Source organism: Ammospiza nelsoni, unplaced genomic scaffold (assembly GCF_027579445.1).
Source record: "Ammospiza nelsoni isolate bAmmNel1 unplaced genomic scaffold, bAmmNel1.pri scaffold_40, whole genome shotgun sequence".
In the NCBI taxonomy this organism is placed as follows: domain Eukaryota; kingdom Metazoa; phylum Chordata; class Aves; order Passeriformes; family Passerellidae; genus Ammospiza; species Ammospiza nelsoni.
In genome coordinates this window covers 289,600-302,222 of record NW_026683188.1, presented here as the reverse complement: position 1 = coordinate 302,222, position 12,623 = coordinate 289,600, and positions in this window count along the sequence as shown.

Here is a 12,623-nt window from a genome sequence, read left to right as displayed (position 1 = left end):
TGGGGTTCGGCCTAGGGCTAGGATTTTTAAAATCAGGAAGCCCTGAGTTCCAGGCACACTGGAGCTGTGAAAGGCATCCAAAAGGGAGTGCAAAAGTGCCACAACATGGCTGCTTTCACGGCTTTTTCCTTGGCAAGAAGCCTAACACCAGGCTGATTTACCTTCCCAGGGTTACTGTTAGGCTTAGGCCTAGGGCTAGGATTTTTGAAACTGGGAAGCCCTTAGCTCCAGGCACACTGCAGCTGTTCAAGGCATCCCAAGGGGAGTACAAAAGTGCAACAACATGGCAGCTTTCACAGCTTTTTCCTTGGCACCATCCCTATACCTAGGCTGATTTATCTGCCTAGGGTTAGGGTTAGGCTTCAGCCTAGGGCTTGGATTTCTTTAACCAGGAAGCCCTGAGTTCCAGGCTTACTTCATCTGCCAAAGGCATCCCAAAGGGAGTGCAGAAGTGCCACAACATAGCTGCTTTCACGGCTTTTCCCTTAGGAAGAACCCTAATACCCGGCTGATTTACCTTCCTAGGGTTACTGTTAGGCTTAGGCCTAGGACTTTTAAAACCAAGAAGCCCTGGGCTCCAGGCACACTGCAGCTGCGAAAGGCATCCCAAGGGGAGCGCAAAAGTGACGCAACTTGGCTGCCACCACTGATATTTCCATGAGACCATCCCGAACCATAGGCTGATTTTCCTTCCTAGGCTTAAGGTTTGAGTTACGCCTAGGGTAAGGGCTCTATTAACCAGAAAGCCCTGAGTTCCAAGAACACAGCAGCTGCGAAGGACTAGCCAAGAAGAGCGCAAAAGTAGCACAACATGCCTGCCTCCACAGCTTTTTCCTTGGGGACATGCCTAATTCCTGGCTGATTTGCCTTTCTCGTCTTAGGGTTGGGGTTTGGCCTAGGGCTAGGATTTTTAAAATCAGGAAGCCCTGAGTTCCAGGCACACTGGAGCTGTGAAAGGCATCCAAAAGGGAGTGCAAAAGTGCCACAACATGGCTGCTTTCACGGCTTTTTCCTTGGCAAGAAGCCTAACACCAGGCTGATTTCCCTTCCCAGGGTTACTGTTAGGCTTAGGCCTAGGGCTAGGATTTTTGAAACTAGGAAGCCCTGGGCTCCAGGCACACTGCAGCTGTTCAAGGCATCCCAAGGGGAGTACAAAAGTGCAACAACATGGCAGCTTTCACAGCTTTTTCCTTGGCACCATCCCTATACCTAGGCTGATTTATCTGCCTAGGGTTAGGGTTAGGCTTCAGCCTAGGGCTTGGATTTCTTTAACCAGGAAGCCCTGAGTTCCAGGCTTACTTCATCTGCCAAAGGCATCCCAAAGGGAGTGCAGAAGTGCCACAACATAGCTGCTTTCACGGCTTTTCCCTTAGGAAGAACCCTAATACCCGGCTGATTTACCTTCCTAGGGTTACTGTTAGGCTTAGGCCTAGGACTTTTAAAACCAGGAAGCCCTGGGCTCCAGGCACACTGCAGCTGCGAAAGGCATCCCAAGGGGAGCGCAAAAGTGACGCAACTTGGCTGCCACCACTGATATTTCCATGAGACCATCCCGAACCATAGGCTGATTTTCCTTCCTAGGGTTAAGGTTTGAGTTATGCCTAGGGTAAGGGCTCTATTAACCAGAAAGCCCTGAGTTCCAAGAACACAGCAGCTGCGAAGGACTAGCCAAGAAGAGTGCAAAAGTAGCACAACATGCCTGCCTCCACAGCTTTTTCCTTGGGGACATGCCTAATTCCTGGCTGATTTGCCTTTCTCGTCTTAGGGTTGGGGTTCGGCCTAGGGCTAGGATTTTTAAAATCAGGAAGCCCTGAGTTCCAGGCACACTGGAGCTGTGAAAGGCATCCAAAAGGGAGTGCAAAAGTGCCACAACATGGCTGCTTTCACGGCTTTTTCCTTGGCAAGAAGCCTAACACCAGGCTGATTTACCTTCCCAGGGTTACTGTTAGGCTTAGGCCTAGGGCTAGGATTTTTGAAACTGGGAAGCCCTTAGCTCCAGGCACACTGCAGCTGTTCAAGGCATCCCAAGGGGAGTACAAAAGTGCAACAACATGGCAGCTTTCACAGCTTTTTCCTTGGCACCATCCCTATACCTAGGCTGATTTATCTGCCTAGGGTTAGGGTTAGGCTTCAGCCTAGGGCTTGGATTTCTTTAACCAGGAAGCCCTGAGTTCCAGGCTTACTTCATCTGCCAAAGGCATCCCAAAGGGAGTGCAGAAGTGCCACAACATAGCTGCTTTCACGGCTTTTCCCTTAGGAAGAACCCTAATACCCGGCTGATTTACCTTCCTAGGGTTACTGTTAGGCTTAGGCCTAGGACTTTTAAAACCAAGAAGCCCTGGGCTCCAGGCACACTGCAGCTGCGAAAGGCATCCCAAGGGGAGCGCAAAAGTGACGCAACTTGGCTGCCACCACTGATATTTCCATGAGACCATCCCGAACCATAGGCTGATTTTCCTTCCTAGGCTTAAGGTTTGAGTTACGCCTAGGGTAAGGGCTCTATTAACCAGAAAGCCCTGAGTTCCAAGAACACAGCAGCTGCGAAGGACTAGCCAAGAAGAGCGCAAAAGTAGCACAACATGCCTGCCTCCACAGCTTTTTCCTTGGGGACATGCCTAATTCCTGGCTGATTTGCCTTTCTCGTCTTAGGGTTGGGGTTTGGCCTAGGGCTAGGATTTTTAAAATCAGGAAGCCCTGAGTTCCAGGCACACTGGAGCTGTGAAAGGCATCCAAAAGGGAGTGCAAAAGTGCCACAACATGGCTGCTTTCACGGCTTTTTCCTTGGCAAGAAGCCTAACACCAGGCTGATTTCCCTTCCCAGGGTTACTGTTAGGCTTAGGCCTAGGGCTAGGATTTTCTAAACTAGGAAGCCCTGGGCTCCAGCCACATTGCAGCTGTTCAAGGCATCCCAAGGGGAGTACAAAAGTGCAACAACATGGCAGCTTTCACAGCTTTTTCCTTGGCACCATCCCTATACCTAGGCTGATTTATCTGCCTAGGGTTAGGGTTAGGCTTCAGCCTAGGGCTTGGATTTCTTTCACCAGGAAGCCCTGAGTTCCAGGCTTACTTCATCTGCCAAAGGCATCCCAAAGGGAGTGCAGAAGTGCCACAACATGGCTGCTTTCACGGCTTTTCCCTTAGGAAGAACCCTAATACCTGGCTGATTTACCTTCCTAGGGTTACTGTTAGGCTTAGGCCTAGGACTTTTAAAACCAAGAAGCCCTGGGCTCTAGGCACACTGCAGCTGCGAAAGGCATCCCTAGGGGAGCGCAAAAGTGACGCAACTTGGCTGCCACCAGTGATATTTCCATGAGACCATCCCGAACCTTAGGCTCATTTTCCTTCCTAGGGTTAAGGTTTGAGTTATGCCTAGGGTAAGGGCTCTATTAACCAGAAAGCCCTGAGTTCCAAGAACACAGCAGCTGCGAAGGACTAGCCAAGAAGAGCGCAAAAGTAGCACAACATGCCTGCCTCCACAGCTTTTTCCTTGGGGACATGCCTAATTCCTGGCTGATTTGCATTTCTCGTCATAGGGTTGGGGTTCGGCCTAGGGCTAGGATTTTTAAAATCAGGAAGCCCTGAGTTCCAGGCACACTGGAGCTGTGAAAGGCATCCAAAAGGGAGTGCAAAAGTGCCACAACATGGCTGCTTTCACAGCTTTTTCCTTGGCACCATCCCTATACCTAGGCTGATTTATCTGCCTAGGGTTAGGGTTAGGCTTCAGACTAGGGCTTGGATTTCTTTAACCAGGAAGCCCTGAGTTCCAGGCTTACTTCATCTGCCAAAGGCATCCCAAAGGGAGTGCAGAAGTGCCACAACATGGCTGCTTTCACGGCTTTTTCCTTGGCAAGAAGCCTAACACCAGGCTGATTTACCTTCCCAGGGTTACTGTTAGGCTTAGGCCTAGGGCTAGGATTTTTAAAACTGGGAAGCCCTTAGCTCCAGGCACACTGCAGCTGTTCAAGGCATCCCAAGGGGAGTACAAAAGTGCAACAACATGGCAGCTTTCACAGCTTTTTCCTTGGCACCATCCCTATACCTAGGCTGATTTATCTGCCTAGGGTACGGGTTAGCGTTAAGCCTAGGGCTTGGATTTCTTTAACCAGGAAGCCCTGAGTTCCAGGCTTACTTCATCTGCCAAAGGCATCCCAAAGGGAGTGCAGAAGTGCCACAACATGGCTGCTTTCACGGCTTTTCCCTTAGGAAGAACCCTAATACCCGGCTGATTTACCTTCCTAGGGTTACTGTTAGGCTTAGGCCTAGGACTTTTAAAACCAGGAAGCCCTGGGCTCCAGGCACACTGCAGCTGCGAAAGGCATCCCAAGGGGAGCGCAAAAGTGACGCAACTTGGCTGCCACCACTGATATTTCCATGAGACCATCCCGAACCATAGGCTGATTTTCCTTCCTAGGGTTAAGGTTTGAGTTACGCCTAGGGTAAGGGCTCTATTAACCAGAAAGCCCTGAGTTCCAAGAACACAGCAGCTGCGAAGGACTAGCCAAGAAGAGCGCAAAAGTAGCACAACATGCCTGCCTCCACAGCTTTTTCCTTGGGGACATGCCTAATTCCTGGCTGATTTGCCTTTCTCGTCTTAGGGTTGGGGTTCGGCCTAGGGCTAGGATTTTTAAAATCAGGAAGCCCTGAGTTCCAGGCACACTGCAGCTGTGAAAGGCATCCAAAAGGGAGTGCAAAAGTGCCACAACATGGCTGCTTTCACGGCTTTTTCTTTGGCAAGAAGCCTAACACCAGGCTGATTTACCTTCCCAGGGTTACTGTTAGGCTTAGGCCTAGGGCTAGGATTTTTGAAACTAGGAAGCCCTGGGCTCCAGGCACACTGCAGCTGTTCAAGGCATCCCAAGGGGAGTACAAAAGTGCAACAACATGGCAGCTTTCACAGCTTTTTCCTTGGCACCATCCCTATACCTAGGCTGATTTATCTGCCTAGGGTTAGGGTTAGGCTTCAGCCTAGGGCTTGGATTTCTTTAACCAGGAAGCCCTGAGTTCCAGGCTTACTTCATCTGCCAAAGGCATCCCAAAGGGAGTGCAGAAGTGCCACAACATGGCTGCTTTCACGGCTTTTCCCTTAGGAAGAACCCTAATACCCGGCTGATTTACCTTCCTAGGGTTACTGTTAGGCTTAGGCCTAGGACTTTTAAAACCAAGAAGCCCTGGGCTCCAGGCACACTGCAGCTGCGAAAGGCATCCCAAGGGGAGCGCAAAAGTGACGCAACTTGGCTGCCACCACTGATATTTCCATGAGACCATCCCGAAACATAGGTTGATTTTCCTTCCTAGGGTTAAGGTTTGAGTTATGCCTAGGGTAAGGGCTCTATTAACCAGAAAGCCCTGAGTTCCAAGAACACAGCAGCTGCGAAGGACTAGCCAAGAAGAGCGCAAAAGTAGCACAACATGCCTGCCTCCACAGCTTTTTCCTTGGGGACATGCCTAATTCCTGGCTGATTTGCCTTTCTCGTCTTAGGGTTGGGGTTCGGCCTAGGGCTAGGATTTTTAAAATCAGGAAGCCCTGAGTTCCAGGCACACTGGAGCTGTGAAAGGCATCCAAAAGGGAGTGCAAAAGTGCCACAACATGGCTGCTTTCACGGCTTTTTCCTTGGCAAGAAGCCTAACACCAGGCTGATTTACCTTCCCAGGGTTACTGTTAGGCTTAGGCCTAGGGCTAGGATTTTTGAAACTAGGAAGCCCTGGGCTCCAGGCACACTGCAGCTGTTCAAGGCATCCCAAGGGGAGTACAAAAGTGCAACAACATGGCAGCTTTCACAGCTTTTTCCTTGGCACCATCCCTATACCTAGGCTGATTTATCTGCCTAGGGTTAGGGTTAGGCTTCAGCCTAGGGCTTGGATTTCTTTAACCAGGAAGCCCTGAGTTCCAGGCTTACTTCATCTGCCAAAGGCATCCCAAAGGGAGTGCAGAAGTGCCACAACATGGCTGCTTTCACGGCTTTTCCCTTAGGAAGAACCCTAATACCCGGCTGATTTACCTTCCTAGGGTTACTGTTAGGCTTAGGCCTAGGACTTTTAAAACCAGGAAGCCCTGGGCTCCAGGCACACTGCAGCTGCGAAAGGCATCCCAAGGGGAGCGCAAAAGTGACGCAACTTGGCTGCCACCACTGATATTTCCATGAGAACATCCCGAACCATAGGCTGATTTTCCTTCCTAGGGTTAAGGTTTGAGTTATGCCTAGGGTAAGGGCTCTATTAACCAGAAAGCCCTGAGTTCCAAGAACACAGCAGCTGCGAAGGACTAGCCAAGAAGAGCGCAAAAGTAGCACAACATGCCTGCCTCCACAGCTTTTTCCTTGGGGACATGCCTAATTCCTGGCTGATTTGCCTTTCTCGTCTTAGGGTTGGGGTTCGGCCTAGGGCTAGGATTTTTAAAATCAGGAAGCCCTGAGTTCCAGGCACACTGGAGCTGTGAAAGGCATCCAAAAGGGAGTGCAAAAGTGCCACAACATGGCTGCTTTCACGGCTTTTTCCTTGGCAAGAAGCCTAACACCAGGCTGATTTACCTTCCCAGGGTTACTGTTAGGCTTAGGCCTAGGGCTAGGATTTTTAAAACTAGGAAGCCCTGGGCTCCAGGCACACTGCAGCTGTTCAAGGCATCCCAAGGGGAGTACAAAAGTGCAACAACATGGCAGCTTTCACAGCTTTTTCCTTGGCACCATCCCTATACCTAGGCTGATTTATCTGCCTAGGGTTAGGGTTAGGCTTCAGCCTAGGGCTTGGATTTCTTTAACCAGGAAGCCCTGAGTTCCAGGCTTACTTCATCTGCCAAAGGCATCCCAAAGGGAGTGCAGAAGTGCCACAACATGGCTGCTTTCACGGCTTTTCCCTTAGGAAGAACCCTAATACCCGGCTGATTTACCTTCCTAGGGTTACTGTTAGGCTTAGGCCTAGGACTTTTAAAACCAGGAAGCCCTGGGCTCTAGGCACACTGCAGCTGCGAAAGGCATCCCAAGGGGAGCGCAAAAGTGACGCAACTTGGCTGCCACCACTGATATTTCCATGAGACCATCCCGAACCTTAGGCTCATTTTCCTTCCTAGGGTTAAGGTTTGAGTTATGCCTAGGGTAAGGGCTCTATTAACCAGAAAGCCCTGAGTTCCAAGAACACAGCAGCTGCGAAGGACTAGCCAAGAAGAGCGCAAAAGTACCACAACATGCCTGCCTCCACAGCTTTTTCCTTGGGGACATGCCTAATTCCTGGCTGATTTGCCTTTCTCGTCTTAGGGTTGGGGTTCGGCCTAGGGCTAGGATTTTTAAAATCAGGAAGCCCTGAGTTCCAGGCACACTGGAGCTGTGAAAGGCATCCAAAAGGGAGTGCAAAAGTGCCACAACATGGCTGCTTTCACGGCTTTTTCCTTGGCAAGAAGCCTAACACCAGGCTGATTTACCTTCCCAGGGTTACTGTTAGGCTTAGGCCTAGGGCTAGGATTTTTAAAACTGGGAAGCCCTTAGCTCCAGGCACACTGCAGCTGTTCAAGGCATCCCAAGGGGAGTACAAAAGTGCAACAACATGGCAGCTTTCACAGCTTTTTCCTTGGCACCATCCCTATACCTAGGCTGATTTATCTGCCTAGGGTACGGGTTAGCGTTAAGCCTAGGGCTTGGATTTCTTTAACCAGGAAGCCCTGAGTTCCAGGCTTACTTCATCTGCCAAAGGCATCCCAAAGGGAGTGCAGAAGTGCCACAACATGGCTGCTTTCACGGCTTTTCCCTTAGGAAGAACCCTAATACCCGGCTGATTTACCTTCCTAGGGTTACTGTTAGGCTTAGGCCTAGGACTTTTAAAACCAGGAAGCCCTGGGCTCCAGGCACACTGCAGCTGCGAAAGGCATCCCAAGGGGAGCGCAAAAGTGACGCAACTTGGCTGCCACCACTGATATTTCCATGAGACCATCCCGAACCATAGGCTGATTTTCCTTCCTAGGGTTAAGGTTTGAGTTACGCCTAGGGTAAGGGCTCTATTAACCAGAAAGCCCTGAGTTCCAAGAACACAGCAGCTGCAAAGGACTAGCCAAGAAGAGCGCAAAAGTAGCACAACATGCCTGCCTCCACAGCTTTTTCCTTGGGGACATGCCTAATTCCTGGCTGATTTGCCTTTCTCGTCTTAGGGTTGGGGTTCGGCCTAGGGCTAGGATTTTTAAAATCAGGAAGCCCTGAGTTCCAGGCACACTGGAGCTGTGAAAGGCATCCAAAAGGGAGTGCAAAAGTGCCACAACATGGCTGCTTTCACGGCTTTTTCCTTGGCAAGAAGCCTAACACCAGGCTGATTTACCTTCCCAGGGTTACTGTTAGGCTTAGGCCTAGGGCTAGGATTTTTGAAACTAGGAAGCCCTGGGCTCCAGGCACACTGCAGCTGTTCAAGGCATCCCAAGGGGAGTACAAAAGTGCAACAACATGGCAGCTTTCACAGCTTTTTCCTTGGCACCATCCCTATACCTAGGCTGATTTATCTGCCTAGGGTTAGGGTTAGGCTTCAGCCTAGGGCTTGGATTTCTTTAACCAGGAAGCCCTGAGTTCCAGGCTTACTTCATCTGCCAAAGGCATCCCAAAGGGAGTGCAGAAGTGCCACAACATGGCTGCTTTCACGGCTTTTCCCTTAGGAAGAACCCTAATAGCCGGCTGATTTACCTTCCTAGGGTTACTGTTAGGCTTAGGCCTAGGACTTTTAAAACCAAGAAGCCCTGGGCTCCAGGCACACTGCAGCTGCGAAAGGCATCCCAAGGGGAGCGCAAAAGTGACGCAACTTGGCTGTCACCACTGATATTTCCATGAGACCATCCCGAACCATAGGCTGATTTTCCTTCCTAGGGTTAAGGTTTGAGTTACGCCTAGGGTAAGGGCTCTATTAACCAGAAAGCCCTGAGTTCCAAGAACACAGCAGCTGCGAAGGACTAGCCAAGAAGAGCGCAAAAGTAGCACAACATGCCTGCCTCCACAGCTTTTTCCTTGGGGACATGCCTAATTCCTGGCTGATTTGCCTTTCTCGTCTTAGGGTTGGGGTTCGGCCTAGGGCTAGGATTTTTAAAATCAGGAAGCCCTGAGTTCCAGGCACACTGGAGCTGTGAAAGGCATCCAAAAGGGAGTGCAAAAGTGCCACAACATGGCTGCTTTCACGGCTTTTTCCTTGGCAAGAAGCCTAACACCAGGCTGATTTACCTTCCCAGGGTTACTGTTAGGCTTAGGCCTAGGGCTAGGATTTTTAAAACTGGGAAGCCCTTAGCTCCAGGCACACTGCAGCTGTTCAAGGCATCCCAAGGGGAGTACAAAAGTGCAACAACATGGCAGCTTTCACAGCTTTTTCCTTGGCACCATCCCTATACCTAGGCTGATTTATCTGCCTAGGGTTAGGGTTAGGCTTCAGCCTAGGGCTTGGATTTCTTTAACCAGGAAGCCCTGAGTTCCAGGCTTACTTCATCTGCCAAAGGCATCCCAAAGGGAGTGCAGAAGTGCCACAACATGGCTGCTTTCACGGCTTTTCCCTTAGGAAGAACCCTAATAGCCGGCTGATTTACCTTCCTAGGGTTACTGTTAGGCTTAGGCCTAGGACTTTTAAAACCAGGAAGCCCTGGGCTCCAGGCACACTGCAGCTGCGAAAGGCATCCCAAGGGGAGCGCAAAAGTGACGCAACTTGGCTGCCACCACTGATATTTCCATGAGACCATCCCGAACCATAGGCTGATTTTCCTTCCTAGGGTTAAAGTTTGAGTTACGCCTAGGGTAAGGGCTCTATTAACCAGAAAGCCCTGAGTTCCAAGAACACAGCAGCTGCGAAGGACTAGCCAAGAAGAGCGCAAAAGTAGCACAACATGCCTGCCTCCACAGCTTTTTCCTTGGGGACATGCCTAATTCCTGGCTGATTTGCCTTTCTCGTCTTAGGGTTGGGGTTCGGCCTAGGGCTAGGATTTTTAAAATCAGGAAGCCCTGAGTTCCAGGCACACTGGAGCTGTGAAAGGCATCCAAAAGGGAGTGCAAAAGTGCCACAACATGGCTGCTTTCACGGCTTTTTCCTTGGCAAGAAGCCTAACACCAGGCTGATTTCCCTTCCCAGGGTTACTGTTAGGCTTAGGCCTAGGGCTAGGATTTTTGAAACTAGGAAGCCCTGGGCTCCAGGCACACTGCAGCTGTTCAAGGCATCCCAAGGGGAGTACAAAAGTGCAACAACATGGCAGCTTTCACAGCTTTTTCCTTGGCACCATCCCTATACCTAGGCTGATTTATCTGCCTAGGGTTAGGGTTAGCGTTAAGCCTAGGGCTTGGATTTCTTTAACCAGGAAGCCCTGAGTTCCAGGCTTACTTCATCTGCCAAAGGCATCCCAAAGGGAGTGCAGAAGTGCCACAACATGGCTGCTTTCACGGCTTTTCCCTTAGGAAGAACCCTAATACCTGGCTGATTTACCTTCCTAGGGTTACTGTTAGGCTTAGGCCTAGGACTTTTAAAACCAGGAAGCCCTGGGCTCCAGGCACACTGCAGCTGCGAAAGGCATCCCAAGGGGAGCGCAAAAGTGACGCAACTTGGCTGCCACCACTGATATTTCCATGAGAGCATCCCGAACCATAGGCTCATTTTCCTTCCTAGGGTTAAGGTTTGAGTTATGCCTAGGGTAAGGGCTCTATTAACCAGAAAGCCCTGAGTTCCAAGAACACAGCAGCTGCGAAGGACTAGCCAAGAAGAGCGCAAAAGTAGCACAACATGCCTGCCTCCACAGCTTTTTCCTTGGGGACATGCCTAATTCCTGGCTGATTTGCCTTTCTCGTCTTAGGGTTGGGGTTCGGCCTAGGGCTAGGATTTTTAAAATCAGGAAGCCCTGAGTTCCAGGCACACTGGAGCTGTGAAAGGCATCCAAAAGGGAGTGCAAAAGTGCCACAACATGGCTGCTTTCACGGCTTTTTCCTTGGCAAGAAGCCTAACACCAGGCTGATTTACCTTCCCAGGGTTACTGTTAGGCTTAGGCCTAGGGCTAGGATTTTTAAAACTGGGAAGCCCTGGGCTCCAGGCACACTGCAGCTGTTCAAGGCATCCCAAGGGGAGTACAAAAGTGCAACAACATGGCAGCTTTCACAGCTTTTTCCTTGGCACCATCCCTATACCTAGGCTGATTTATCTGCCTAGGGTTAGGGTTAGGCTTCAGCCTAGGGCTTGGATTTCTTTAACCAGGAAGCCCTGAGTTCCAGGCTTACTTCATCTGCCAAAGGCATCCCAAAGGGAGTGCAGAAGTGCCACAACATGGCTGCTTTCACGGCTTTTCCCTTAGGAAGAACCCTAATACCCGGCTGATTTACCTTCCTAGGGTTACTGTTAGGCTTAGGCCTAGGACTTTTAAAACCAGGAAGCCCTGGGCTCCAGGCACACTGCAGCTGCGAAAGGCATCCCAAGGGGAGCGCAAAAGTGACGCAACTTGGCTGCCACCACTGATATTTCCATGAGACCATCCCGAACCATAGGCTGATTTTCCTTCCTAGGGTTAAAGTTTGAGTTACGCCTAGGGTAAGGGCTCTATTAACCAGAAAGCCCTGAGTTCCAAGAACACAGCAGCTGCGAAGGACTAGCCAAGAAGAGCGCAAAAGTAGCACAACATGCCTGCCTCCACAGCTTTTTCCTTGGGGACATGCCTAATTCCTGGCTGATTTGCCTTTCTCGTCTTAGGGTTGGGGTTCGGCCTAGGGCTAGGATTTTTAAAATCAGGAAGCCCTGAGTTCCAGGCACACTGGAGCTGTGAAAGGCATCCAAAAGGGAGTGCAAAAGTGCCACAACATGGCTGCTTTCACGGCTTTTTCCTTGGCAAGAAGCCTAACACCAGGCTCATTTACCTTCCCAGGGTTACTGTTAGGCTTAGGCCTAGGGCTAGGATTTTTAAAACTGGGAAGCCCTTAGCTCCAGGCACACTGCAGCTGTTCAAGGCATCCCAAGGGGAGTACAAAAGTGCAACAACATGGCAGCTTTCACAGCTTTTTCCTTGGCACCATCCCTATACCTAGGCTGATTTATCTGCCTAGGGTTAGGGTGTTGAAGTGAGGGGGAGAACGACCATCCTATAATGCATCGAACTCCAACTTTATTGATCGATCCGTCACTTTAAATAACAGTATTAATTAACTTCATGCATATTCCAAAATACAGCTTTATGATAGGCTAACTGAGAAAACTCTAACCACTCCTTTTGTTTTACAATACCGTTGATTGTTTACATCAAACAAAATCAGTGTTCTCACTGTGATACGAACGGTTCTCAAAACTTCCATAACTGTTCCCAGGGTGCCATCTTTTCCCAGAGAGGATGTTACCTTTGTTATGGGAAGACTGCCTGAGAACTTTATTGCTTATACAAGGATGCCTGAGAGAGACTAATTGTTTATAGAAGTCAGGCTGGAAACTGCTTTGAAACTGCTTCACAGCTACCTGTTACTTTTCTCTCAGCTGCATGGCTTCGTGGCCTTTTTCTTTAAGCCATGCTTGAACTAAACTCCCGACATTTCCCCCGTCTTTTTCTTTAAAAGAAAGGAGGTTAGTTTGCCACATTTTCTCTATCATCCTACTAACCATCTTTTGGATACAGCTACAGAAACAAGGTAATATAAGTAAAAGCAATAAGAGTACTCCTA